Below are 25,997 nucleotides of genomic sequence, written 5' to 3'. Positions count from 1 at the left end.
GATACTAGATGCCAAGTGTTCATCAGTGTCTGGTCTGTACAGCTCTCCCTCTGCTCTGCTCTGGCTGGACACCATCCAGATATTCTGGCTAGTTCTGGGCCTCGCACTTGGAAGAACCCTGTCAAACTAGAGCATATCTGAAGGAGGAAAGGCTGGAGGGTGTGTAGAAGAACTACCATTTGCCCAGTGGGAGAGAGCGCATCTACTGATGTGGCTAGCAGTTTCCTTAAGGACTGGGATGGATGGCAGTATTAGCTAATATGCAGGTCCTGGTGTAATAGAAGGAAGAAGACCCCTCGAGAAATCAGAGTCATGTTAGTATTGGCTGCTTTAGGAGGGAGGAATGTTGAGACTGACGTTCCTTTCCGTGGAAGCCTACCAAGGGGGACTAGATAGCCATAGAGCAGGAATGGTTCAGGAGCAGGGAGAGCATCAAGTGGCAGCCATGTCCAGGCCTCCCAGGTATCTGAAGTGCAACTGTGTTCTGTCCCTACCCCAGGCTGCAAACTGCAAAGGCATTCTGTTCTGGCTTGGCTTACTGTGAGAGAAACAGGCCATTCGTAGGCACCCGCACCTGCATGCCAGCCAAGGACACCCCTGTTGGAATTGCAGAGGAACATTGCCAGTGTGGTTGCTCTTGGTGCTATAGCAGCTGGAGTCTGGTCCAACCCAGCACTGCCCCTCTCCTGGCCATCACCAGCCATGGTGCTTCCTGGGCAGTTGTGAGTACCTGAGCCAGGAGAACCCCCTGAGTTCTTTACTCTGGCCTTCTCCTTTTCCAGCTGATGTACCTGAGGCCTGCAGGGAGCAAGGCCTCCCAGTGCCACGATGACATGTAGGATGAAGTCACTACCCCCAAAACTTTGTCTTGCTTTATGCATGGGGACCCTGAAGGCTTCCCTTTGCAGAAATAAATGAGCTGGGCTGGGACCTGACCCAGCCCTGAGTGCAGCAGGCTTATCCAGGCAATGAAAGCCCAGGGGCTGGGCACCAAGTCGCTGCTCTGTCCCTCACTTGCCAGGGGACCTTGAAGCAGGGAAGCCCCCTCCTGTGAGGCTTCTCCAGTTCTGAAAGGAGAAGGTGGCAGTTGGTCTTGTCAATGACCTCTGTGCTCTGCTAGCCAGACTTCTAGGATGTCAATGACCTTTGATCTATTGGTGGGAATGGATGTAGTGAGGTGAATGGTAGCCCAAAAAGAACATGTCCAAACCCTAATCTCCAGATCCTATGAATGTGCCCTGGTTTGGAAAAAGGGTCTTTGGAGGTTATCAAGTTAAGGATCTCAAGATGAAATCATCATGGGTGGTCCCAAAAGAGCCCAAATCCACTGACAAGTGTCCTTATGAGAGACAGAAGAAGAGGAGTACATAGAGCCAAACAGAAGGCCATGTGAAGTAGGAGGCCGAGATTTTGGTGATGCACCCACCACCAGATACTGAAAGACACGTGACCCTCCTCTAGAGTCTTTGGAGAGAGTGCAGCTGTGCCGACACCTGGATTTTGGACTTCTGGCCTGCAGAACTATGACATAATACATTTCTGTTCTTCTAAGTCACACAGTTTATCGAAATGTTGCACCAGCCCTGAGAACCTCATACAGTGGACCATGCTGCTCCTGAGACTCCGAGCCTGTGGACCATCCAAGGGTCCAGCCCCTGCCAGGTGGCACACCAAGGCACTCCTCCAGCACCTTCTTTGGGTGGAACCCCTTTGCCTTTCACTCAAGGCTGAGGCAGCATGACTGGCTCCATCCCCTGTGAGGCACACTCACTGCCCGTGAGTTCCCAGCTTCATATTTAACCACTTTGGAAGGTGAGGTCAGCATAGGAAACCTGTCAATCAGTGGTGATTAGATTAATAAAAACAAGCCCACCCAGCATCAGGACAGGCACAGAAAGGCATATGAGGTGTGGACATCTCAAAGGATCCTTCTGCCTGAGCTGCTCCATCCCCTTCTCCTTGACAGAGGCCTTGGGCAATTCGTGTCTGAGGGCACAAAATTCGCCAGGGTTATGAGCAGCAACTTAACCTTTGTGTCCACTCTCTCTGGCTGATATGGGCTGAATATTTGTGTCCTTCCACATTTATGTTGAAACTCTACTTCCCAGTGTGATGGTGTTTGGAGGTCATGAAGGTAGGTTCCCAGGATGGAAGACACCATAGCTTCCTCTCTCTCTCTCTCCCCATGAGCATGCACCAAGGAAAGGCCATGTGAGCACCCAGCAAGAAGGTAGCCATTACAAGCCAGGCAGTGGGCCCTCACTGGGAACCAGATCTCCTGGCCCCTTGATCTTGCACTTTCAGTCCCCCAAAATAAATGTCTGTTGTTTAAGCCACTGTGGCAGCCTGAGCAGACAAAGATACTGGCCTGGTGGTTGCTGCACGGTGGCTTACCAGGTCGGCAAAGGAGGCATCACAATCACAACGTAGCCATACAGTATCCCCGGGGAGTGGAAAGCAACCTGGCCTGGAACCAGTCCCAGCTGGGGATGCTTGGCTTCAAATTCTCTGCCAGGCCTGGGCCGGTGAGGTGGGGTAGCTGACGAGCTTTTGACAGACAAGGTTGTCTGTGGTCTTGAAGTGGCCCTTCTCTCTGGGCTCAGCTTCCTCCTCCTCAAAGGGGATGATACCTTTTCTCCAGGACGGTTGTAAGGGTCAGAGTTCAATCATGCATGCTGGGTAAGCACTCAACAGGCCAGAACACTTTGGGCAGAGTACTACCCTTGACCTGGAGTGGGAGGTGCTGAGAAGGAGGAGGTAGAAGGAGGATGATCCCCTCCTGGGCCTTTGGGAGCAAAGTGACTCTAAAGAAATTCCAGCAGACCAGGGAGGTTTGATTTGGGTGCAGGGTCCCTGATCCCAGGCCACCTCCCAAGAAGGTAGCTGTGGCAGTGGCAGTTCCCAGTAAGGCAAAGGGTAGGTCAAGTGTCAAAACAGCTCACTGATGATAGCTGGCAGTGGCCAGTGCTCCCACCTCTTACCAACTCCTGACTTCTACTTCACTTTACCCTGGTTCTGGCCCAAGTTGTTGCGGTAGGAGAGAGATGTTGTCCAGGGACACCTGCCTGCCCCTACTGGTGTCCACTTTGCCTGAGACCAGCTGCCCAGTGTGTAGCAGAAAGTATCCATCTGCCTATGAGAGTCACATATATAGCCATAGTGTCCATAGGCTACTGATGTCCTGAGTGTCTCCTGCAGAGGAAAAACAAGCCACAGATAGCAGGTGGCAAGCCAGAGCCACCAAAGAGCCAAGGCTCCTGGGCTGCCTTTTTATCCCCTTGGGTTTGAAAACAACACCTCTGATGCCCGTTGGTTCCATCTTGGAGCCAACCCATAAAAACCACTGGCATCTGGTGGTACAGCCCGCTGGTCAGGGAGAGCAAAGCCACAGATTTCCTGGACCTTCGGAGTGGGCTCTGAAGCACCTAATCTCCTACTCTTTTGAAATTTTGATTACATGATTCACAGCCCTTCAATTGGCCTTCATTCCGCAGCCTTCGGAGGCTCCTGCAGGGCCAGAGAGGGCAGCAGGGCACATGGAGCGAGGCTGTTCTTGTGCTCGAGGAATAATACCCAGCACAGCATCACCTTGAGGGAGTCCCAGGTAAGAATCGTGTTTTAACTAAGTTTACCTGTTCCTGTTTTGTGGTCCAGACACATCCTGGGAAGTGCGTTCATCTACTCGGAGGTGGAGGGGGAAGGAGGCCCGCCATCCGTCTGAACTCTCAGGTCAGCCGGCCTTGCTTTTTGGGATACTCCAGACTTACATGTGCCAGTCCCCAGGAGAGCCGACAGGCTACCTAGCAAAGGAACAGTGTCAATCTTCCAAGCCACACCAGTCCTGAGGGCAGGAAGGCCTCTCAGGGAGCTGCTGGGTGGACCTTCAGTTGGGCCTGTCAGTGGAGTGAGGCTGCCTTCGCCCAGGGCTACCTTTCTCAGACAACTCAGCGCGGAGTGGGGCCCGAGTGTGAGAACTCAGAGCGGGGCTCCAGCTGCCACATTTTTCTGCCTTGTATGTGATTGCTCTTGTCTCTTGTCCTCGAAGAATCATCCGTCACACGGCGAGACCCTGGGGTTCAGAGGGAACTCTGAAAGGAGCTGTTGTCTGTAGCTTTTAGACTTTTCTGATTCACGAGCCCTAATGAGATTCCCTCCACCAGCCCAGAGGCACACTGAGCTCAGCAGGACACCAAGGAAATGGATTCCGCCGGAAAGCGTGGGAAGTAGAGTCTACACACGTTGGAGCAGCCCAGAGCATGAGGATTCTGGGGGTCCAGGTCCAAGGTTCAGGCAGGACTGAGGGGCGGGGAAGCTCTCTGCTGCTCCCTCCCCTCCAGGGAAGCCGGAGAGGCCCTACTTGGACAGCTTGTGAAGTTGATCTACTACATAAGATTCCCTTTGGCACAGACCGGTCTGCTACTGTAAAACATTTACAAACAATTCCTGCTGTTTGGCACTGCTGCTGCGAATAGGGGCACTTTGGCCCAGAGGCCGGGGCTGGGAGGATCTTACCCAAGGTCACCCAGCTGCTGGGCGAGCTGGAGCAGAAGCCAGCCCTCCCTCTCACTGGCCAGTGGCATCTGTACCAGCCATATGGGAAACAGGCTGGAGTTCATGTGCGGCGGGGAGGGCCCTGGTGCAGACTGGGTTCCCCGAGAGTGTTCACATTCCCCACACGTGCTGCTGCCTGGCACACACCAGCCCAGCCAACACACTTCACTCATGTGTCCGCTGTGTGAGTCAGGGGAGAGAGAAAGACGCAGAGACAGAGAGACCGAGAGACGGAGGGAGATTTATTTTAAGGAATTGGCTTGCGTGATGACGGGGGTTGGCAAGTCTGGAATCAGCAGGGCAGGCCCGCACTCTCGAGTTGAAGGCTGGCATCTCAAGGAGGGTTTCTATGCTGCAGTCTGGGCCCAGAATCTTTTCTTTGGGGAACCCTGGTCTTTGCTCTCAGGACCACCAACAATTGGATGAGGTCCACTCACATAGACAAGGTCATCTGCTTTACTCAAAGTCTATTGATGTAAATGTTACCTCTGAGAAATGCCTTCATGGCAACATCTAGACTGGTCTTTGACCCAACAGCTGGGCACCACGGCCTAGCCAGGCTGAAACAAAACATTAACCATCATATCCACAGCCCCTCTGCACCAGCCCAGGGAAGCAGATGTTGGCTTTGGGCCCAGCAGATTTTAAGCCAGACCTGGGAGAGGAGGTGAGGGCACCACAGCAGGGAAGGGTAGGGAGCAAAAGGTCAGCAGGTGGAGGGCACAGCCGGGGGGACTATAAGGCTCAGCAAGAAGGTAGCCCCTACGGGAATAGGAGGAAGAGCAGGTGCCCCTGTGTCCAGGAGACAGGGCCTATTGGAAGTGACTCCTACAGAAGTTCTTAGTGGCATGCCATGGAGGAAGGGCCCCAAGGCTGGATTTGGGAGCTCGAACCGAGATTCTTCCCAGGGTCAAGGCAACAGTAGAGGATCCTGACAGGAGATGACTTGGTTCACACGTAGTTAGGAAGCATTCACAGAGTGGGGGCACTGTTCAGGGGGCCTGCAGGCAAGGGCTTGGTACTGCTGAGCACGAGTCATAAATCAGAGTGCTGCTGAGTGGTGGTCTGCCTATGAGGGGAGGGGAGGTAGCCTTGACCCAAGTCCCACAGCTGTCCCCCCATATCTCCACCTGCCGCAGCTGCCCTTGGGCTAACATTCTGACCTCAATGAGGTGAGCTAGGTGGGGGCAATGTGTCTGTTGGAGGCCAGACCTGGAGGCCCCAGGGTTTGGCCCAACTCTGCCTCCCTCCCTGGGGATACCTGTCTTCGCATTCCCCTGCTCCCCCCAGCCCAGAGTGGCCACACCCTTGGGTTTGAACCCATACTTTGACCTTCCATCAAAAGGAGGGAACAGTGTCTAGCAGCTTCAAGGCTCCTGAGAGCAGGCCAAGGCCAGGCGGGGGCAAGTTACTCCTCAGAGGGAATCCAGATTTGTGCAAATGACCCCCAACCCACTATCAGCCGGTCACTCCCCCAGGGGTCCCCTTCTTCTGTCCCTCCCCTGTCTTCTGTCCCAAATGATGAAGCTCTCTTTGGTGCCCTCTTGTCTTCTGGCTAACCCTCTGGCATCGGCTGACAAGGGCTCCGTGAAAGCTGCTTCTCTTCCTCTCACTGTTCCGGCAGCCCTGCCTGTGTGCTCTCCTCAGCCCTTCCTCGAGGTTCATCTTGGTGGAGTTCTTTACCCCGAGGGTATGGCTGAAGCTCAACACTTTGGCTTTTGCCATTGAGATAGTAGGTCTAGTGGGGTTTCTCCTCTGCCATGAAGAACAGGAGAGTGTCCAGGCTTTCAGTACAGCCTCATGTTTAAGGTTATTGAAATCCTAAGGCAGGTACTAATTGTACTCTCATTTCATGGGGGAGCACTTGAGACTTAGAGAGGGTGGATGGCTTGCCCAAGGAAGTGCAAGGAGTAGAGACAGTCTGGGAATCCAGAGCCCTGCCATTCCTAAGTGCCTTGGGGTTGTGCTAGTTCCTCCTCTGGTCACACAGTCTAGCAAAGCCTCTTCCCTGCTCTAAACAGAAAGCCCACAGGTCAGGAACAGGCTTGCTGGAAACCCTAGCTGAGACCTGAAGTCATTAAGACCATCCCATATGGGGAGGGGATGTCCTTTGGGGGCATACTCGTCAATGAGGGGCAACCTAAGGGGGAGAGACTCAAGTTCAGGGCAGGGAGAGCTTCTATCCCTTTCTATCCTCCCCGGGGCTGTAGTCTCAAGCTCCCTAAGCTGTTGTTTTAAAACAGATGCTTATTTTTTAGTTTTAATTTTTATTATTGAAGTATAGGTAACATACGCATTATTTCAGTTTCAGGTGTACAACATGGTGATTTCACAAGTCTATACTCTACTCAGTGCTCGCCACGAGAAATGTAAGTCATCCTCTGTCACCATACAGGGTTATCACAGTATCATTGACTACATTCCCCTACTGTGCTTTTCATCCCCCTGACTTATTTATCTTATAACTAGAATTTTGTACCTCTTCATCTTCTTCACCTATTTTGCCCATCCCCCTCCCCCACCCCTCTGGTGACCACCAGTTTGTTCTCTTTATTTATGAATCTGCTTCTGTTTGTTGTTGTTGTTTATTTGCTGATTTGCTTTGTCCACTGTAAGTGAAATCATATGAAATTAACCTTTCTCTGCCTGACTTATTTCACTTAGCATTACACTCACAAGATCCATACATGTTGTGGCCAATAGCAAGATCTCATTCTTCTTTATGGCTAAGTAATGTTCCATTCCATGTAAATGCCTCATCTTCCTTATCCACTCATCTGTGGATGGACACTTAGGTTGCTGCCCATTGTCTTGGCCATTGTAAATAAGTATATATCATTTCGAATTGGTGTTTTTGGTTTCTTTGTGTAAATACCCAGTAGTGGAATTACTGGATCATATGATATTTTTATTTTTGATTTTTTGAGGAATATCCGTACTGTTTTCCAGAGTGGCTGCAGCAATTTACATTCCTGCCAACAATATGCGAGGGTTCCTTTTTCTCTACATCCTTGCCAACCTTTGTTATTTCTTGCCTTTTGGGTACTAGCCCTTCTTGACTAATGTGAAGTGATATCTTGTGATTTTAATTGGCATTTCCCTGATGATGAGTGATGTTGAGCATCTTTTCATGTGTCCATTGGCCATTATGTCTTCTTTGGAAAAGTGTCTATTTGGTCCTCTGCTCATTTTTAATCAGATTATTTGGGGTATTTTTGGTGTTGAGCTGTATAAGTTCTTTTCTTTTATATATTCTAAACATTAGCCTCTTATTGGATATGTTATTTGTGAATATCTTCTGCCTTTTCATTTTGTTGATAATTTCCTTCACTGTGAAAAAGCTGTTTATTTTGATATAGTCCCAATAGTTTATTTTTGCTGTTGTTTCCTTTGCCTTAGGAGACATATCCAGAAAAAAAGTTGTTAAGGCCAACGTCTAAGAAATTACCACTTGTGTTTTCTTTTAGGATTTTTATGGTTTCAGGTCTCACATTTAGGTCTTTAATCCATTTTTAGTTTATTTTTGTGTACAGTGTTAGAAAGTGGGCCAATTTCATTCTTTTGCAGGTAGCTCTCCAGTTTCCCCAGCACCATTTATTGAAGAGACTTTTACCAGTAGCCCATGATCCTGGGCCTGTTGTGGTCTCCAGGGGCAAGAGGATCTGTATCGGGCTTCAAATCTGCCCTACCACTATTCCCCACCCCAACCCCTGTCACCGGCCCCCCTGATACTCCAGGTCCTCCAGGATATGGCCATTACCACTTCTTTCACTTCATAATCTGGAAACTTCCTTTCCCCTCCATGGTGCTTCTCCTGCACCTCCTACCCTTGTCTTCCTTGACACACGACCGTAAAGCCACCAAAGCCTCCCCTGTATACTTCCAGTGTATTGTTCAAAGCCCAGCAGTGCCTGCCCCCTCCTCTGCCTTCCCCAAGGTGCCCATTGGGAAGGGTTTTGCCATTCCCCCTTGCCTCCTCAACACCCTCAGTTAACACCTTAGTCACAGAGTGTGTGTGGTTTAGAGGGGAAGTGCTGCAGGTGGCAGAATCAGTCCACCTAGAAGACCAGAATCGACTGTAGGTCAGCAATCAACTAGCCTAGGTCTTGGCCCAGAGTCGGTGTTCAGGAAACAGAAAGGAAAAACTTCACGGAAGTTCTTGGAACTCACCCAGCAAAGACTGAGACAGAAAGACATTCTAGAATCCTAGAACCAAAGTCTGGGGCAGTGGAGAGGGCCCTCAAGCACCTTGTGCAGAGTGTCCAAGCCAGGCTGAGCATCAGGGACACCGGGGCTGCTGGTTAAAATGCAGAAGTTCTGCTGACCACAGACACGTGCCTCAAGGGCATGAGTCAGAACAGACCACAGCTGACGATGGGCAGCTCCAAAGATGTCAGTGGGAGAGGTTTGGGGATGCCTGGTCTGTGCTGCCGCCCTAGGACTGGGAGCTTAGGGCAGGAACAGCCCCAGATGGAATTGGCAGGAAACCTGTACATGCTTCAGTCCTTCGGTCCAGCCTTCTGTCTACTGCTTTGGACCCAAAAGTAGTGTTTGTCCAGCACTCAGCTAGAAGCTGGAGCCGTAGCAGTGAACGTGCCATCAAAAAACACCAAGGAGCAGGGGGGCTGCCGCTCGGATGAGGTGTGGGAGGGGCAGTGCAGACAGGGGTCAGCCTAGTCTTGTGGGCAGGACAGACAGACGGAGAACAAGGAGGTAACCCACAGGGATGGGAAACCGAAGGAAGAGAGCAGTGGCCAGCAGAGAGGACTGTGTGTGTACAGGCTCTGAGGCCTGGGAGGAAGAGGGAGGCCTGTGTGGCTGGATCCCAGAGTGCAAATAGAGGAGCAGAGGGGCAGGCACTGGGGCAGGGGAGGCTGCCAGAGGGGCGGAGGCAGGGCCAACAAACACATGAAAAGGTGATCAACACCACTAGCCACTGAAGAAATGCAAATCCAAAAGTGCAATAGATACCACCTCGTGCCACTAAGATAAAACAAACAAACAAACAAACAAACAAGAAAAAAAACAGAAAAGAACAAGTGTTGGGGAGGCTGTGGAGAAACTGGAGCCCCTGTGTACTACTGGAAAATGGGGCAGCTTCTGCAGAAAACACTTTGGTGGTTCTTCAGAAAGTTAGACATACAGTTTCCATGTGCCCCAGCATTTCCGCTCCTGGGGTACCTACCCAGGAGAACTGGCACGCAGACAATGAAGGCTCATGGCAGCATTATTCATAATCCCAAAATGTAGAAACAACCCAAATCTTCATCGACTGGCGGGCAGATCAGCTGCAGTCCATCCATAACGGTACACTACCCAATCCTGAAAGATAATGAAGTGCGGATCCACGCCGCAGTGTGGCTGAACTGTGAAAAGCTCTGGTTGGGTGCAGAGGCCAGTCCCGAAAGGCTCCATGCTGGATGATGGCATTCATGCGCCATGTCCCGAAGAGGCCGATCCCTACAGACGGAAGACAGGTTAGTGGTCGCCAGCGGCGGGCGGGGAGGGGAAGAATGGAGTGACTGGTGGATGGTTCGTGGGTTTTGGAGGGTGGGGTGATGAAAATGTTCTGGAATTAGTGGATTAATTAATTCGAGTCAGACCTCTGCTCAGCGGGCGGTCTGTTTCTCCCTCTGCTTCTCCCACTGCTTCTCCCCCTGCGCATGAGCTCGCTCTCTCTCTCTCAGATAAATAAAAACAATATTTTTTAAAATGTTACTGACAGATTTCATCACACACACCCCTATTAAGTACAATTTTTAAAAGTGGGGGCGGGCCAACGGGAGGGCCGGTCGTGAGGCGGCGCAGCAAGGGAAGGGCGGGCCGGAGAACCCGCAGACTTCCCGCCGCTTCCGCGCACACTGCGAAGCCTCTCGGAGCCTGCTTGCCCGTTCGGGCGCCCCGCCCGAGCAAAGCTTCCCCTCGCTGCCAGGTTTCCATAGGAGTACGTGGGGAGCTCTGGTACACAGGAGCTGTGCAGCCGTGCTGTGCAAGGAAAAGGCAGCTCCAGGGGACACTGTAACCCGTTCATGGCCATTCAGTAAATGACCAGTCAGAACAGTCTGGAGTCACACTGCCCGGCTCCTTATCTGGACTGGGCCCCTGGGAGCGCCCTGTCCTTGTACAAAGTGTGCAGCTGATAACAGCAGTCTTTCCTTGCTTCCAGGCCCTCCGCACCTCAGGGCCTACCAGACGGAGCTGCCAGCCCTGGGGCCTCTTAACCCCGAAGCCAGGAAGCAGTTTTCTCTCGGGGAACCAAGCGCTGCTCTGCCTCACTCCCTTTGTAGAGACTTCCCCAGACTCCCAGATGGAGCGTCCTCATTCGGTTCAAGAGCAGGAAACATATAACATGTGTTCTTACTTAATGGCCTCTGTTGTTGGCCTGGGAAGTCACTGAGAGGAAAATCAGAGGCAAGCGCAGGCTCTTTTCCTGAAAGCATTCATGAAAATGTTAACTTTTGAATTGGGTTCTCTGCTATGGTTCCAAGTTCATGAAGCTGTCATGGAAGGTGGTTCCAGAAGGGCAAATCATAAGAAGACAGGGAAGCCCTGAGGGTGTCTTCCCCAGGACCTTTCCCCCACTTGTCCCTTCTGCTTTATGCCCTTTGCTCCTTCTGGCCCCCTAGCCCCCACCAGCCTGGCGCCCCAAACTTCTGGTCTCGAAGATGGGGTTCATGTGAAGATGAAAGTATGACACTGAGCCCCATGTGTAGCTTATAATACTTTTTGATAGGGTCCATGACAATTATGACTTCAAATCATAAAAAAAAAAGCACTGCTGATTTTTCTCAGGGACCTTGCTTTTTCCAACAGAATTGGTCCTCTAAATTGTGAGATTGTATCTTTCCCCACAGGACTCAATAGACTTCTTAATGACAAAGACAAAAAGCAGCTGTCCACCTTATTCTCTGAGCCGACTCAGCTCTTCCAGGGAAGAAGGTTGCTCCTCCATGGCCTGGACGTTCTCCAAGTGCCTCCTAGGTCTGGCAGGGGTCTCGGGCAGACATCTCCTTTAGGCACACGATGTACTAGGGCCATGATACTTTTAGCGGCTCCTGAAAATATTCCACTTTCTTTTCAAATCAGAAGGGAGACAATGAACTTTTAGACAGAAGAAAATATTTTAATAAGTACTATTATGTGGATTCATAGACATTCATATGAATTGACATCCTCATCTTTATAGCAAGAGTCACAAACTATAGTTGTTATGTATTTTTTTTTAGTGAAGAAGGGGCCCACAAAAGGGGAGGTGTCGGGACCACAGATGTCAGTGCAACCCTGGGCCCCCCAGCGGGGAGGCACTTTCTCTCTGGTCATCTCATTTCCGATTGCTGATCACCAGCAACCCTGCAGAGAGGCTGCACTTTGGAAAAAAGAGCTCGTTGGTGTCACTAGTCCTGAATGCCCCTTGTTGCCATTTCAGGGTCCTTTTCTGCCATGGAGACGTCAGGTGGAAGAGCCCCTACTCCGGAGAGGAGAAGCTCTCAGTCTACCCCCAAGCCTCATCTGCCACCTTCTCCAGCTACCACTGGGCTGCTCGGAAGAGAGCAGCACGGTCAGAACAGCACAGGTAAACGCTAACCACTAATTCCGGTCAGAACCATCATTGTTAAAACCTCCATTTGCTGTGAGGCTATAGTTGGTCCAGGTCCTGGGGGTGCCCACAGAGTGCCAGCCTGGCTCAGTCAGGTTCTCCACAGAAGCAGAGCCAAGAGATGAGATAGACAGATGGACCTAGATAGATGGATGGCGGCGGGGGGGGGGGGCAGATTGAAAGGATGAATAGAGAGATGGATAGATTTTAGGGAGCTGGTCCCAAAAATTGTGGGGCCTGGCAAGTCCCAGATCTGCAGGCTGGAAACTCAGTCAGGGGTTGCTGATGTCTTTTGGAGGCAGGATTTCTTCTTTCAGAAACCTCGGAAGCCCTTTCACTGAGTGTATGAGGCCCATCCACGTTATCAAGAATCAGCAGTCTTCTTGAAGTCAACTGATTGTAGATGTTGCCTACTACTACAAAACACCTTCACAGCAACACTAAGATTAGTGTTTGATGGAATAACTGGGACCACGGTCTGGCCAGGGTCACACGTAAAGTGACATTCATGTTGCCCAGGCTGCATTGATATTGGTCAGAACTTGCTGGCTTATTTAACTGTTTGAATCCTCTGTAATTGTCTGCCTGCCTCCCTGGTCAGGAAGACCCAAGTCAGGTTCTCAGCCAGAAGGACCTTGAACCACCCAGCCCAGTGTCTAGCCCTTTGTCTAGGTCAAAGCAACGCTCTGTCCCCAGGGCCCCTTGGTGCAGCTCATGCCCCTTGCTGCCATTCCCTGCCTCGTCCCAGCCCCTGTAAACAATGGCCAAAAGTGAGCACCGTCAGTGCCCTCTCTGGGTAGTCCTGTTCTCTGGGGCTCTGCAGTCCTAGATGCAATGGCAGAAAGGACCAGCCCCAGGGTCCTATCTTCAGGTTCTCGGGCTTTTTCCTCTTGTGGGAGTGGAGGGCAGGGACTGAATGTCTTTGCCTTTCCAGCAGAGGGAAAAACACAGCCCCCTCCAGGGGTTCACACTCAGAGGAAGCCACTTTAGAGGTAGGCTACCAACATAGGACTCCAAACCCCTCCCCCCTCCATGTTGTCCTAGAGCTTGGGGGCTAGCTGAACACACTAGAAGCATCTAGAGTTTGTTGTTCAAACTACAACTCATGACCCACATGCAGTTGTCCTAAAATCACATTTGCAAACCTCAATCAGCATATTTGGAAACATGAAACAGAATAAAAAGAACATAATAGAAAATATTCAAGTGTATCATCTTAGTCCTTGTGGGCTATGATAGTAACAACAAAAAACTATACACTCGGTGGCTTAAACAACATTCATGTCTCACAATTCTGGAAGCTGGGAAATCTAAGATCAAGGCAGCAACAGAGTTGCTGTCTGATAAGGTTCATAGACGGCCATCTTCTCACTGTGTCCTCACTTGGCAGAAAGACTGAGGCAGCTCTCTGGGTCTCTTATGACAGCACCAATCCCATTCATGAGGGCTCCACCCTGATGACCTCATCACCTCCCAAACACTAGGTTAGGATTTCAACATATGAATTCTGGCATATTCAGTCTAAGTAAGCATCCTGCCCCTGGCTCCTCAAATTCATGTCCTTCTCACATGCAAAATACATTCATCCCACCCAACAGCCCCAGAAGTTTTAACTGGTTCTGGCAAGAGCTCTAAATCCTAAGGCCAAAGGCTCATCTATACCTCATCTAGATCCCCAATGAGCAAGACCCAAGGTCTGGTTCATCCTGAGGCCAATTCCTCTCCAGCTATGAACCCATGAAAGTGAACAAGTTATAGTGGTGGGACAGGCATAGGATAGTCACCTTCCAACAGGGAGAAATAGGAAATAAGAAAGTGTTAAATGGATCCCAAGTAAGTCTCAAACCAACAGGGCAGACATTAAACCTTAGGGATCCAGAATAATCCCCTTTGGCTTGATGCTCTTTCAGGCCCACTGGGCTGGCAACAGTACCCTCCAGCTCTTTGGAATGGCCCATGGTGGCTCTCTGGTTAGGCCCTGCCCCCGAGCTGGCTCTCTGCTGGTACCCCAAGGTTATCATTGGCTGGACTCCCAAGCCCATGGCTCCATGTGGCCTCCCTGTCCTTTGAAACCTAGGTGGGGACAGCCATGGCCTGATGCAGGCACCCTGAGCCTTTGGGAAAAAGTCATGTTTGCAGTGGAATAGCATTACCCTCCAGTCCTATAGGGTCTAAGAAGTCCAACATTCTTTCTTCATTTTGACCTCACTTTCTTTGTCTCCTTTAGTCCCGGGTGGCGGTGTTTCTGCTGGTGTCATCTCACCTCTGTGCCCAACCTTTGTTGATGATGGTCTGTAGTTTACATCCATGCTATTCTCCATATCAAAGGGTTGCTTGGCTACTACTTTTAGGGTTCTCATTTTTCCCAGTATGGGTGGGCTAAGAATTCTCCCAGTCTGAGTTATTTCCTTTTGGCTGAACAGTCCCATCTCTAAGTCACTTCTTGCTTCTCACATTCCACTATGAGCTGTCAGGAGGAACCAAGCCTCACCTTCAATGCTTTGCTAGAAATCTCTTCAGCTAATATTCTATTTCATTCATTGCAAGTTCAGCCTTCCATAAAACACAAGAATGTGAACACAGTTCAGCCAGGTTCATTGCCACTGGATAACAAGGATTGCCTCCCCTCCAATTGCCAATAACATGTCCTCATTTCCATGTGAGATCTCATCAGTGACTTTTTCCATCCAGAAGACTGAGGCTTTGTCCCTAGCACCCCCTCTTTCCTTCCTGAGCTCTTGCTAAAGGCCCATGCACAGCAGTGAAGGCTCCAGTCTCTACTGTTCCAGAGTTGCTTCCACATGTTTAGAGATTTGTTACAGCAATGCCCCACTTCTCAGTACCAATTTCTTGGTCTGTTTGGGCTGCTGTAACAGAACACCATAGATTGGGAAGTTTAAACAACAAACATTTCCTCCTTCCAGTTCCTAAGGCTAGGAGGTCCAAGATCCAGGCACCAACAGACTTGATGTCCAGTGAGAGTCTACTTCCTGATTCATAAACAGCCAACTTTTCGCTGTGTCTTCTCAAGATGGAAGAGGCAGGGGAGCTCTCTGGGGTCTCTTTTATAAGGACGCCAGTCCCATTCATGAGGGCTCCACCCTCACAAACTCATCGCCTCCCAAAGGCCTCATCTCTTGATACCATCACCTTGAAAGTTAGGTTTCAACATACAAGTTTTAGGGACACAAACCTTGGAAGTATAGTAGTATCTTAAGTAACAGTCTAAGTATTGATTCATGAACCTTTTGTTACACTTTATACTGATTAATATGCGTACTTGTGTTGGGTGTTGATGCAAAACGGATTTCTTAGTATAAAAATGTTTGAGGGGTGCCTGGCTGGCTCAATTGGTAGAGCATGTGACTCTTGATCTCAGGGTCATGAGTTCGAGCCTCACATTGGGTGTAGAGTTTACTTAGAAAAAAAAAATGTTTAAGATAAAAAGTGAAAAAAATAAGGTAAAAATGTTTGAAGTCATCAATGTATCCAAATAAGCCATTGTGCAGATGGGGAAACTGAGACCTAAAATTAGGGATGGGACATGTTTAAGGTCTTATAATGAGGAAGAACAGAGAAGGGTTAGAATCAACAAGTGGTCACCTGACCTAAGCCCACATCCTCCAAGCTGTCTGCTGAGCTGTGGCAGTAGCCTCCTAGGACTCTAAGACTTGACATCACCAAGGAAGCTCAAGGTCCCCTAAACAATCCCAAGCACATCTTAGAGGAACAAAAGCTGTTTTTACTGTGGGTTGGATTTTTTAAAGTGTGTTCAAGTATGCAATACAGTATTGATAATCATTTTACAAAACATTGGGTCGTGCACCTTAAATATAAACAATTATTTGTTGTCGATAAAGCTAAAGAAAAAAGTCTCCAGGCATGCCTGGCTGACTCAGTTCAGTGGAGCATGCAACTCTTGATCTCAGGGTTGTGAGTTCAAACTCCATGTTGGGTATTGAGATTACTGTAAAAAAATAAAATAAAATAAAATCTTAAAAAAAAACCTCACCCCCCCACAAACTGCATTCACCTTTGGACTGTAGTCACAAATTCAAAGTAATTTTACTACTTAGGGGATGCTGTGTTTTTGTATATTTCTGCCCACCTACTATCCACTTCCCTGGCTTCTAAACTCTCTTTCTTTCAGGGTTGTGGTGTGTCTCCACACCAGCCAGGGTTGACTTGAAGAATCACAGCCAAGGTATAGAATAACAGGGTTATCGTAGGACGAGACCCACTGCCTGGGGTGGGGGTTGAGGGCTGGTGGAGGGGTCTAAGCATCAGGCATTGAGCTTGCTGTCACCCAGGCTAACAGTCAGGAGGGAAAATGAGACATGGGCAAGAACTAGGGCAAACTACTACCCCCATCTGTCTCTGGCCACCTCCAACCTGGGTACCATGAGTGACCTGCAAGGAAAGCTGGTGCCTCTCCCCAGGAGCATCACACACACTTGACCCCCACTAAAGGAAGAAAGCTGGCAGGAGCTGAGGCAGCTACAGGACTGGGACCCACCCCATGTCAACAAGAGGAGCCACCAGATCGGGGCCACTGTGTGCAAACTACCACAGCACTGGCTTCTACTTAACTTACGTTTTCCAAAAGTCATTCGATTCTCCTGTGGTCTCCACTGACCAAAAGCTGTACCAGGAAGGGGTTTCAGGCACTGAAGCACTGGTTTCACTAGACTGGCATGAAGCAAAGCCACTGTCTTTAACCATTTAGTGCAAGAAACAATAGGGGCTAGAAGTCTGGAAAACTCCAACATCGCGAGACTGGCTGTGTGTTTGTTCCAGGGCCTGATGTGGTTGGGAGCAGGCAAAGGCAGCTTCGCACTCCTAACACTGCCTCCTCACAGACTTCATATCACCTTGTAGTCTCTGGGTTCGGGGCCTCATTTGCTTATAGATACAGGGTCCTAAGAATATTAATAATCCAGAGGCCCAGTTCTTGCCCCTACTTGCACTTAGGGTCCAGAATGTTTATGTCCCTAAATCATGTTTAATCCTTACCTCCCAGTGGGATGATACTTAGAGGTGGGTCATTTGGGAGGTAATTAGATTTAGATGAGGTCACGTAGGTGGAGCCCTATGATGAAGTTAGTGCCCTTATAGGAAGAGGGAGGGAACAGAACCCCTCCCTCTCTCTCCACCATGTAAGGACACAGCAAGATCGTGGCTATCTGCAAACCAGGAACAGGACCCTCAATGGGAACCAAATCTGCCAATATCTTGATCTTGGATTTCCCAGCTCTAGAACTGTGAGAAATGTTTATTATTTAAGCCACCCAGTCTGTGAAATCTTGTTACAGTAACCCAAATTGACTAACACACCCCTTAAGTATTTCTGGGAATTCCCGAAGGAGCTCTTGTTAGTGTTCACAAACCGTCTTCTTCCACTTCAGAATTCATTCCCATTTATTGATATCTGCTGCCCAGGGAGCCCTTTATAGAAACCACCCTGCTACCTGGCCAAAAGCCATGCCAAGTGTCTGTTCCTGATACTGCCCAAACCGCCCACACCTCTTCATGACACAGCAGACTGGGGTTCTAGCAGGAAAAGAGAGAATACCCTCAACTCTCTATCTTGGGCACATTTTGTTCTCTTGGCTCTGAGAAGCAAGGTCCATTGGGCCCAGAGGCCATAGTTCCCTCAGCAGAGCTGTAATACCTGCTGCTCTGGATGAAGGGCTTGCTCCTGGGGTTCACAGTCACAGCCACCTAACATTTCCACCCTTCTTCTACCACCTGGTGACCGACCCCACCAGTCTTCAGGCCTGTGGAATGCCTTCACGTTCTGCCCCTGCATGTCTGGAGAGCTCTGTGAACTGTTTCTGAATCCTTAAACTAAGCCCCTTGGTAACTTACTTGGACTTTGTGAGTTGGCCTATCTGCTTATCCCCCTTTCCTGATCTCAGCCCCCAACAGGAAAAATGTCTCCCCATCGCTCACTCAAAAGGAAAGTGGTCCTGATTTCCTCCCAGCATCCTTCCCTCAGCTGGGATGGAGGTTCAGCCCAGGTTCCCAGGAGGGATGCCCCCCCCCTTACAACACTGTTCGTCCTTTTCCAGATGGGAACACAAAATTTGCAGGTCTTTATGCCCCAACCATGGGCCTGGCTGTTCTTATAACCTTCTGACAACTTTCATTTAGAAAGGGAAAAACCTGCCAGAATAATGCACACTACTTGAGTGTCGTCCACGAGTTGGCCATATGAGCATTCCATGTATCATGCTATGGAAGATAGAAGTTGTAATGACAAGAAAAGTGTCTTGCAGCTTGACATGGGACTGGTAGCAAGACCTCACAGGAGATCATCAATGGGGGGGTGGGGCAGTTCACAAAATGGCAGCCGTTCTCAGAACAGTGTCCCCTTGGAATTTAGAGAAATGATGGTACCTTTCTTTTCATAACAAACCATGGTTTGTTATGGAACAATGCTTATTAGTCCATCTCTTGTGCCCTCTGCATCCCATTTCACATTACCATCAACTGTCATGCTTATCTCTTTTAAAACTTGACCTCAGTTCAGAAGAAAGCAAGGTCTGTTCCAGAACAAAACATCTGTAAGTGCACAGTTAAGAGTGTTCCTGGGGCCTGGCTCTGTCCAAAGGAATTCCTATAACTCTATCAGGGGTCACCCTCCCAGGTGCTTCAGGTGAGGGGAAACCTTAGGAAGGCCTTTTGGGGCCGGCCTCCCAACTCACTGCTTTCCCCTCATTGCTGTGGTCAGTTGTCATTAATGGGCCCCCTAGTGAAACCTTTGTTGGATGGCTCTAGTCATTCAGTGTTAGCACCATCTAGCATTTTCCTTGGGTTTCCAGCAGACTGTTGTTCAAGGTGGGCATCTTGAAGTATAAATATAGACCCCCAGAATGACTTAGTGGTCAAGGGGTGCCGTGGCATCAAAATGATGGTTCCACCAAGGGCCTCCAGCCTCCCCGGTCTAGACAAGAAGTTCTCCTCAAAGTTGCTTCCCTCATGATGATGTTGCCCATCCTTTGTCAAAACAAGTTAAAAATAAAAAGGTACAGGGCTGCCTCGCTGGCTCAGTTGGTAGAGCATGCAACTCGATCTTGAGGTCATGAGCTCAAACCCCACATCGAGCTTAAAATAAAGAAAGTAAAAGAGAGGGAAAAAATCAAAAGGTAGAAAAAATTTTCCAATAGTAAAATAAGCTAGAAAACAGCACCCTAAAAGGAAAGTAGATTGAGTGGCAAAAAGTAAACAGTGCTGATGACAAAGACAAAGCCCAGCAAAAAGAAAGCCCACAGGGGGCCCAAAGAGGTCAGTAACCACAGTTGGGGGCAGCAATGGCGCTGTGGCCAGCCAGTGCCAAGCTACCTTCCCAGCGGGGTCTCCAGAGATAGTATCTAAGTCTTGGGAGCTACATACATCCCACCCTGAGCTTTGAATGGCAGCCTCTTAAAGCACAGGTGTACTTTGGGTGACACAGTGGTTTGCAGTCAACAGATATCTCCTCCCAAGCAGATCAAGGGCTGTACCCCTTGAGAGCATCCTCGTAATTTCATCAACCACAGCTCTCTGGAGTATCTCTGTCCTGAGATGTGCCCTATGTTGGCCCCCCAGGGTTCCACCTGGCTCCACTGCCCATGGAACTCCCAGTCTAATGGGAATACTTTTTCCTCCCCGTTTCACTGAGGTATAATTGACAGATAAAATTGTAATGTATTTCAAGTGCACAATGTGATGATTTGATACATGTAGACATTGTAAAAGTATTCCCACAACTGAGTTAATTAGCACATCCATCACCTCACATATTTACCTTTTTTTATGAGAACACTGCATTTCTCCTCCCCCAGCAAAGTTCAGTTATGCAGTCCAGCACAATCAACTATGGTCACTATGTTTGACATGAGATTTTCAGACCTTACCATCCTATAACTGAAAGTTTGTACCCTTTGACCAACCTCTCTTCATTTTCCCCCGCCCCTCAGCCCCTGGCAACCAGTTTTGTGCACTCTGTTTCTGTTGCCATGAGTTTGACTTTTCTCCCCTCATTTTAATAGTAGTCCACCTTGTCCCCCTTTCCCTTATGCTTCGTGTTTCTCATGCCATGTTTAAGAAATCTTTCCCTACCCTTAGGTCATGAAGATATTCTCCTTTAAGATCTGAAAGCTTTATAGTTTAACCTGTTACATTTAAGTCCTCAGGCCACCGGGTCTTGATTTTTGTGTGTGATGTGAAGTAGGGGACCTATTTCATGTTTTATCCCTGTAGATACCCAATTGTCCCTGCATACTTGACTGAAAAGACGATTCTCTCCCCACTCCTGTGCACTGTCTCCTCTGTCATAAATCAGACTTTATCTGTGCATGGGGCTGTCTCCAGGCTCAATCTTCTATTCCATCAGTCTGTCTGTCCAGCTTTATACCAAAACAACAGAATACAGATGTCTCTCAATAGCTACTGACCCAGGCTGTGTTCACTAGGGATTAGAAGGCTAAAGGTTGGGTATAGCCACATTAGTAAGGATCTAGAAAATCAGTTGGAAAAGCCTGAAGTTAGTGAGAGGTGGGGCACAGTGTTCCCTAGCATGTCCAGGGGCAAAAGAGAGAGATTCTTAGGAGGATGAGTGGAGAATCAAGTTGGGTCTCAGCATGGGAGCATGAGGCTAACAAAAGAACACCAGGATTATTGGGGTGTTCAAGCTGAGATCACAGGGGCCTGGATGAAGGAGAAACAGGGAGGGATGCATCCAAGAGACACTGAGAAGAGAAAGTTAAGATGATGGCATTTTGTTACGAGTCAGTAGAAGAGTAAGGGGGCTGGAGACTGAAAGATAATGCTAAGCTTTCTGGCCCAGAAACTGAGAGATGATTCTGGTTTGATGAAACAGACCCACAAAGTAGTCAGGGGAGTGTGTTTTCTGCTGTTCAGTCCTAAGAGTTCAGTTGGAGCTCCCGAGAGCCCGAGTGCTCCCGACTGCACACAGAGCCCACAAGCCGGGCTGTTGAGCATGACACGTCACCCGTGGCTTTGGGCTTTGGGAGTTGAAAGGGGACTTTGAGCCATATTCAGGCCCCCTTGGGTAGTGTTGAGTGCATTCTCTTTGCAGTCCAAACCCGGCTGGATCATAAGGACATCCCCGAACACACCATTTGAAAAGTAAGCCACTGTCTTCCCAATGGCAAAGGTCACCTAGATTAAAACAACAGCAGCAACAAAAAATAGTGACCAAAACTAAAGGAAAAACTAACTTGAAAAACAACAACAACCCAATTAACCCTAGGCTAATTCACAGAACACTATAAAACATATCTAACATTGAGGGGTGCCTAGCTGGCTCAGTCCATAGAGCATGTGACTCTTGATCTTGGGGTTCTGAGTTCCAGCCCCAGTTCAGGATGGAGATTATCTACAGAGAGGGAGGCAAACCGTAAGAGACTCTTAACTCTAGGGAACGAGCTGAGGGTTGCTGGAGAGGGGCGGGATGGGGGATGGGCATTAAGGAGGGCCCTTGATGGAATGAGCACTGGGTATTACATGCAACTGATGAATCACTAAATTCGACTCCTGAAGCTAATAATACACTATATGTTAACTAAATTGAATTTAAGTAAAAAAATTAAAAATAAAAAAATAAAATCTTTAAAGCAGAATAAATAAAAGGTATTGCAAATACTTTGTAAATGCTTAAAATATTCTTTTTTTCTGTCGGTCTAGTCTGTTGAAATGCATGGCAACCTTCCTCTCCATCTCCTGCCCCTGCTGATCTGTGCCAAAGCATTCAGGTCTCATAGTATTATGGAAAGGCAAAAGCATATTTACAGAGACTGGATGGGTATAAAGAGCAGATAAACCAAGTCTCTTGAGAAAATAAAATCCCAAAGCAGATTATATACGTTGTAAGAAAACTAAAGCAGTGTTCACAACTCAATTACACCACCAATCGGGTTTTTAGAAAGAGACCATTCACATTTTAGGTCATAAAATCATTCCCTTAATCTCTTAGACAGCAAATAAAATTGAGATTTAAGATAAGATTTGCTTGGTTAATAATGATATGAAAATCTTTGGCAAATAATTAGGAGGGATTTGGCTGTATACGAACCAGCTAATTCCAACACATGTTTAACAAAGAATGGGCTAAGGGAGGAATTGGTTTTTACTTTTTCTTCTTCTATATGAAAATGGAAAGGCCTCTCATTTTGAATACTACTGGTGCTTGCCACGAAATCAAAGGTGCTATGGGAGCACATCCTGGGCATGAGGAAGGGGCTGGACCAGGAAGTCTAGGCGCCCAGAAACATCTTCCCCTGAAAGACAGCCAGAGTCCCCAATCCACTGAAGCCAAACTGTGGCATGGGCCACAATGTTGTTATCTTGAGTTTCTGTAGTCACTTCTCCTTTGTTCCCTGGCATGAGAGCCACAGCTGACTTCTCCGGGGCCTCAGGAAATCCTACGCTCAAGCCACCCAGCTTTCAGGTGTAAGGGAGTTTCGGCAAAGCTAAAACCCACAAGTGTCCTGAGCCTGGAGACCCCTCCCTTTCGTTCACATTCATCCACTCACTTATCCAGGCACTCGCTCCTCCATTAATTCCACCTCCAAAATTCTACATCATTTACTTCTTCCCTTTGTTGCCTCTCCTAGCCACTAGAACGTGAGCTCCGTGAGAGCAGAGACTTTCATTGGCCTTGTTCAGTGCCGTACCTCTTGTGGCTAGAACAGCGCCTGCCACACGGTGAGCACCCATTAAAATATCCGTTGAATAAGTGAGTAAATTGTGGCGGAAGGAGGGAGAAAGGTGATGGAGTTCTCTTTAGAAATGCTTCACAGAAAAGGGAATCCCGGAGATGGGCCTTGGAAAAGGAAAAGGGTCTTGGTGGCTAGCCAGGGTTGACTAGCACCTGGGCCTGGGACAAGCAAGAGAAATGGCCCAGGGGTGGGGAATTGCCTGCAATGTTCAGAGAACAGAGGGGCCCTGCACAGGAATGTGGGTGTCAAATAAGATTGGGACTGAACCAGCAGGAGCGGTCAAAACCAGATAGAGGTGCTGCGTGGTCTCCTGCACGTGTTGGGGTCTAGAGAAAGAAATTTGACATCCACTTACTCCAGAGGCCAAATGCCTAGTGGATCCAAGACTTGCAGCCTGGGAGATGGCAAGAGACCTCAGATTCCCTTTACCGAGGACCTACTGAGCACCTAGTGTGTCTGCAAGAAAAGTCGAACTCAGAGGGAAAAACTAGCAGCAGAAGGTGTAACAGGAAGAGCCCTGGCAGGGGAGGAGGAAGGGGGTGGGACCCCAGCTGGGCCTCCCAGTCTGGCTGTCAGTCCTGTGATGGGGACAGGCCAGCTGATCCCAAGGGCCCCTGCAGGCTTGACATTCTGGGACTCTAATTAAAGAAGCGAAAACTTCATTCCAGAGAGCTGGGAAAATCCTTGGGTTCAATTTTACCTCCCAGTTCAGCACGCTCAGAGGCAGTTAAAAGAAATGGAATGGAAATCCAGAGAGCCTAATTGTCCCTCGGCAGACTTGTTTGCTTCGAGATGTCAGCAACTCTTGAAAGAATGCAGGGGAGCAGCCTTTTCACAAGCAACTGTCTGTAGTTCGGTTTCTGATCTTTTCTTTATACATTGCGAAGAGGATGGGTCCCTTAGGCCAAGAGGAACTCCAAGACCAGGATCCTTCCAAACTGAGCTTGCAAGAAACCAGATCAGAAACGTAGAGCTGGGGTCCAGGAGACCACGGGGCCACTCTTGTCCTAAACGGGTCTCCGTTTTCATAGAAGTCGATCCCACGAGCCACAGAGAGGGAAGTTCCTATTCCAAAAGGCTCCGCTGGGCTGTCCTCTCTGGGTCCAGCTTAGGGAAAAGGGCTCTGAACTGTGAAAGCATGGGATGCTTGAAAATCCCCAGAACCCGTCATGAGAAACAAAATAAGTACACTCGTCACACGCGCTCTGATCGCAAATTTCTGTGGCTCGACTGAATTTCACTATCTAGGAAGGGTGAGGGTCACACAGTCCAAGCAGGACGCCGACCCCGGGGAGGCCCCACAAAGCCACTCAATGTATGTAAGGTTGAGAGTAAAAGGCTTCCTATCAGTTTGGGGGATGTGATGTGAGTGGGGAGGGGAGGGAGGAGGCCAAGTCCCAGGCGGGGTTCAGCCTTCTCACCTGCTCCCAGTGGCACCATTGCTAGGTGGGAAGCAGGGCTGTGGTCCGAGGGGAAGTGTGAAAGATCCATCCCTGGACCGCAGATGGAGGAGCCTGTGGGTTATTCTAGGGGAGGGGCCCGGGGAGGAATTAGGAAGACAGGGCTGGGCTCCAGAGACTGGGGAACTCCCTTCAGGCATTTGCTTGGTGGTGTGTGGTAGAGGGGGGCAGGGTGCTGAAGTTCAGGTTTGGTCCTAGTCCCTTGGAGGGGGAAGACGGTTGGACATACCACTCTGGCACTAGGGCGAGAGGGAAGACCTGTGATCTCACGCAGGGAGCCCCTCACCCACCCTCCGCCTCCCCCTTGGTCACCTTGGCCCCCAGGTACTCCACGGGTTTCTGGTTCAGTAAGACCCCTCTGGAGCCACCGGAGCCCTGTGTCTAGGGCTTCGGGCCCCCGCGCTGTCCCAGGGGTGGGGTCCCGTGGGGCCCAGCTGCCTGCCCCGAGTGGGGCTTGGGGCCCCTCGCCAGGCGGGCCCTTTCCTGCCTCCGTGTCTCCGTCCCAGGCCCGTCCCGTAGTGGTCTGTCTCTAGGGCCGCTCCTCTGCTCCATGGGACCTGCCCCCGCTGGCCCTCTGAGGAGGACGGGGGAGAGGGCTCGGTGGAGAGGGGGGCCCCGGATGGCAGCCCTCGGCTGTCTCCTCCGTGCAGTCCCTCCACACTGGGGACACGGGCCATCTCCGTGTTGGCGGGCAGGCTTCTGCCACCAGGGCCCCGTGTGTGCATCCCCTGGGCCGGCACCTTCCAGTGGGCCAGCGGCCCCAGTGGCCTGCTGTCCTCTGCTGAGAGGCCCCACACCAAGGGGGTGCGGGGGAAGCCACAGGCCCACACGCGGCAGTGGCCTGCCGCTTGTGGAGAGCAGCCCGTGATTCAGGGGCCGTGGGAGACAGGCGGACGTTCACGTGGGAGGCAAAGGGGACCCGGAGCTGAGGCCCCGTCCCCGCATTCCTCTGACAGCCTGGGGGTGTCAGAAAGGGGTGGAGGGGGAGGGAAGGAAGGGTGCGGGGCAAGAGGGACGGAGGGAAGCCTCGGGAGCCCATCGGCAGAGCCCCTCAGCCGGCACCAGGGCCCACTCGGGACCGGGGTGGCTGCTTCTGAGACGTGTCCGCTGTTCCCAGGGACCGTGTGCTCGACAGATGTCCCCTTCGGCAGGTGACCGGGGTCAGCAGACCAGGCCAACAGAGTCCCCAACGAGAAAATCTCCCAGTAGCTCTGGTCTCGGGCCAGTTGCTCGTGGTGGGCTTGGATGGGGCTTCTGGGTCCTCTGGAGTCCACAGGCTCCCAGAGTCCGCAGAGAGCCCTGGCCAAGGACACAGGGTCCCCGGGCTGGCCCTGACTTGCCTGTCTCCCCGGCTGCGGCCCCTGCCCCCTGGGGGCCTGGTCTCCCCGCCTGCTCTGCGACGTGGCCCAGAGACCTGGTGGACCCGAAGGGCCCTGCCTGTCCCTCCCACAGGCTCTCGGGGCTCAGGGCTCCGGGCTCCAGGACCGTCAGGCTCCCTGAGCCACCCTGGGTCCGCTCTGGCCACCTGATTGATGCACGGGGGTGGGAGCCCGGCCAGCCTTGGGTCCCTCGGTCTCCATCCCTCCGTCTTGTCACCACTCCAGGGGCAGGGTGCTCCCTCCCACTGTAGGGCTGATTAAGAGTATCATCTGCAGCTCATCCTCC

At 50.2% G+C, this 25,997-nt stretch overlaps 2 long non-coding RNA genes across 2 annotated transcripts in view; both read left to right on the top strand.

The window, feature by feature from the left end:
• The window catches only part of LOC309856050, a 169,432-nt gene extending 156,119 nt beyond the window's left edge, over positions 1–13,313 (top strand). Inside the window, exons 3-5 of the long non-coding RNA XR_014307040.1 lie at positions 3,655–10,028; positions 11,978–12,124; positions 12,466–13,313. This is a non-coding gene — a long non-coding RNA (uncharacterized lncRNA). The remainder of the gene's footprint in view (positions 1–3,654; positions 10,029–11,977; positions 12,125–12,465) is intronic.
• Positions 13,314–22,768: 9,455 nt separating this feature from the next.
• The window catches only part of LOC309856051, an 11,476-nt gene continuing 8,247 nt past the window's right edge, over positions 22,769–25,997 (top strand). The window contains exon 1 of the long non-coding RNA XR_014307041.1: positions 22,769–22,858. This is a non-coding gene — a long non-coding RNA (uncharacterized lncRNA). The remainder of the gene's footprint in view (positions 22,859–25,997) is intronic.

Source organism: Mustela nivalis, assembly GCF_964662115.1.
Source record: "Mustela nivalis genome assembly, chromosome: X".
Lineage (NCBI taxonomy): Eukaryota > Metazoa > Chordata > Mammalia > Carnivora > Mustelidae > Mustela > Mustela nivalis.
Note: the sequence above shows the minus strand (reverse complement) of the source record. Positions and strands in the feature narration are given on the sequence as shown.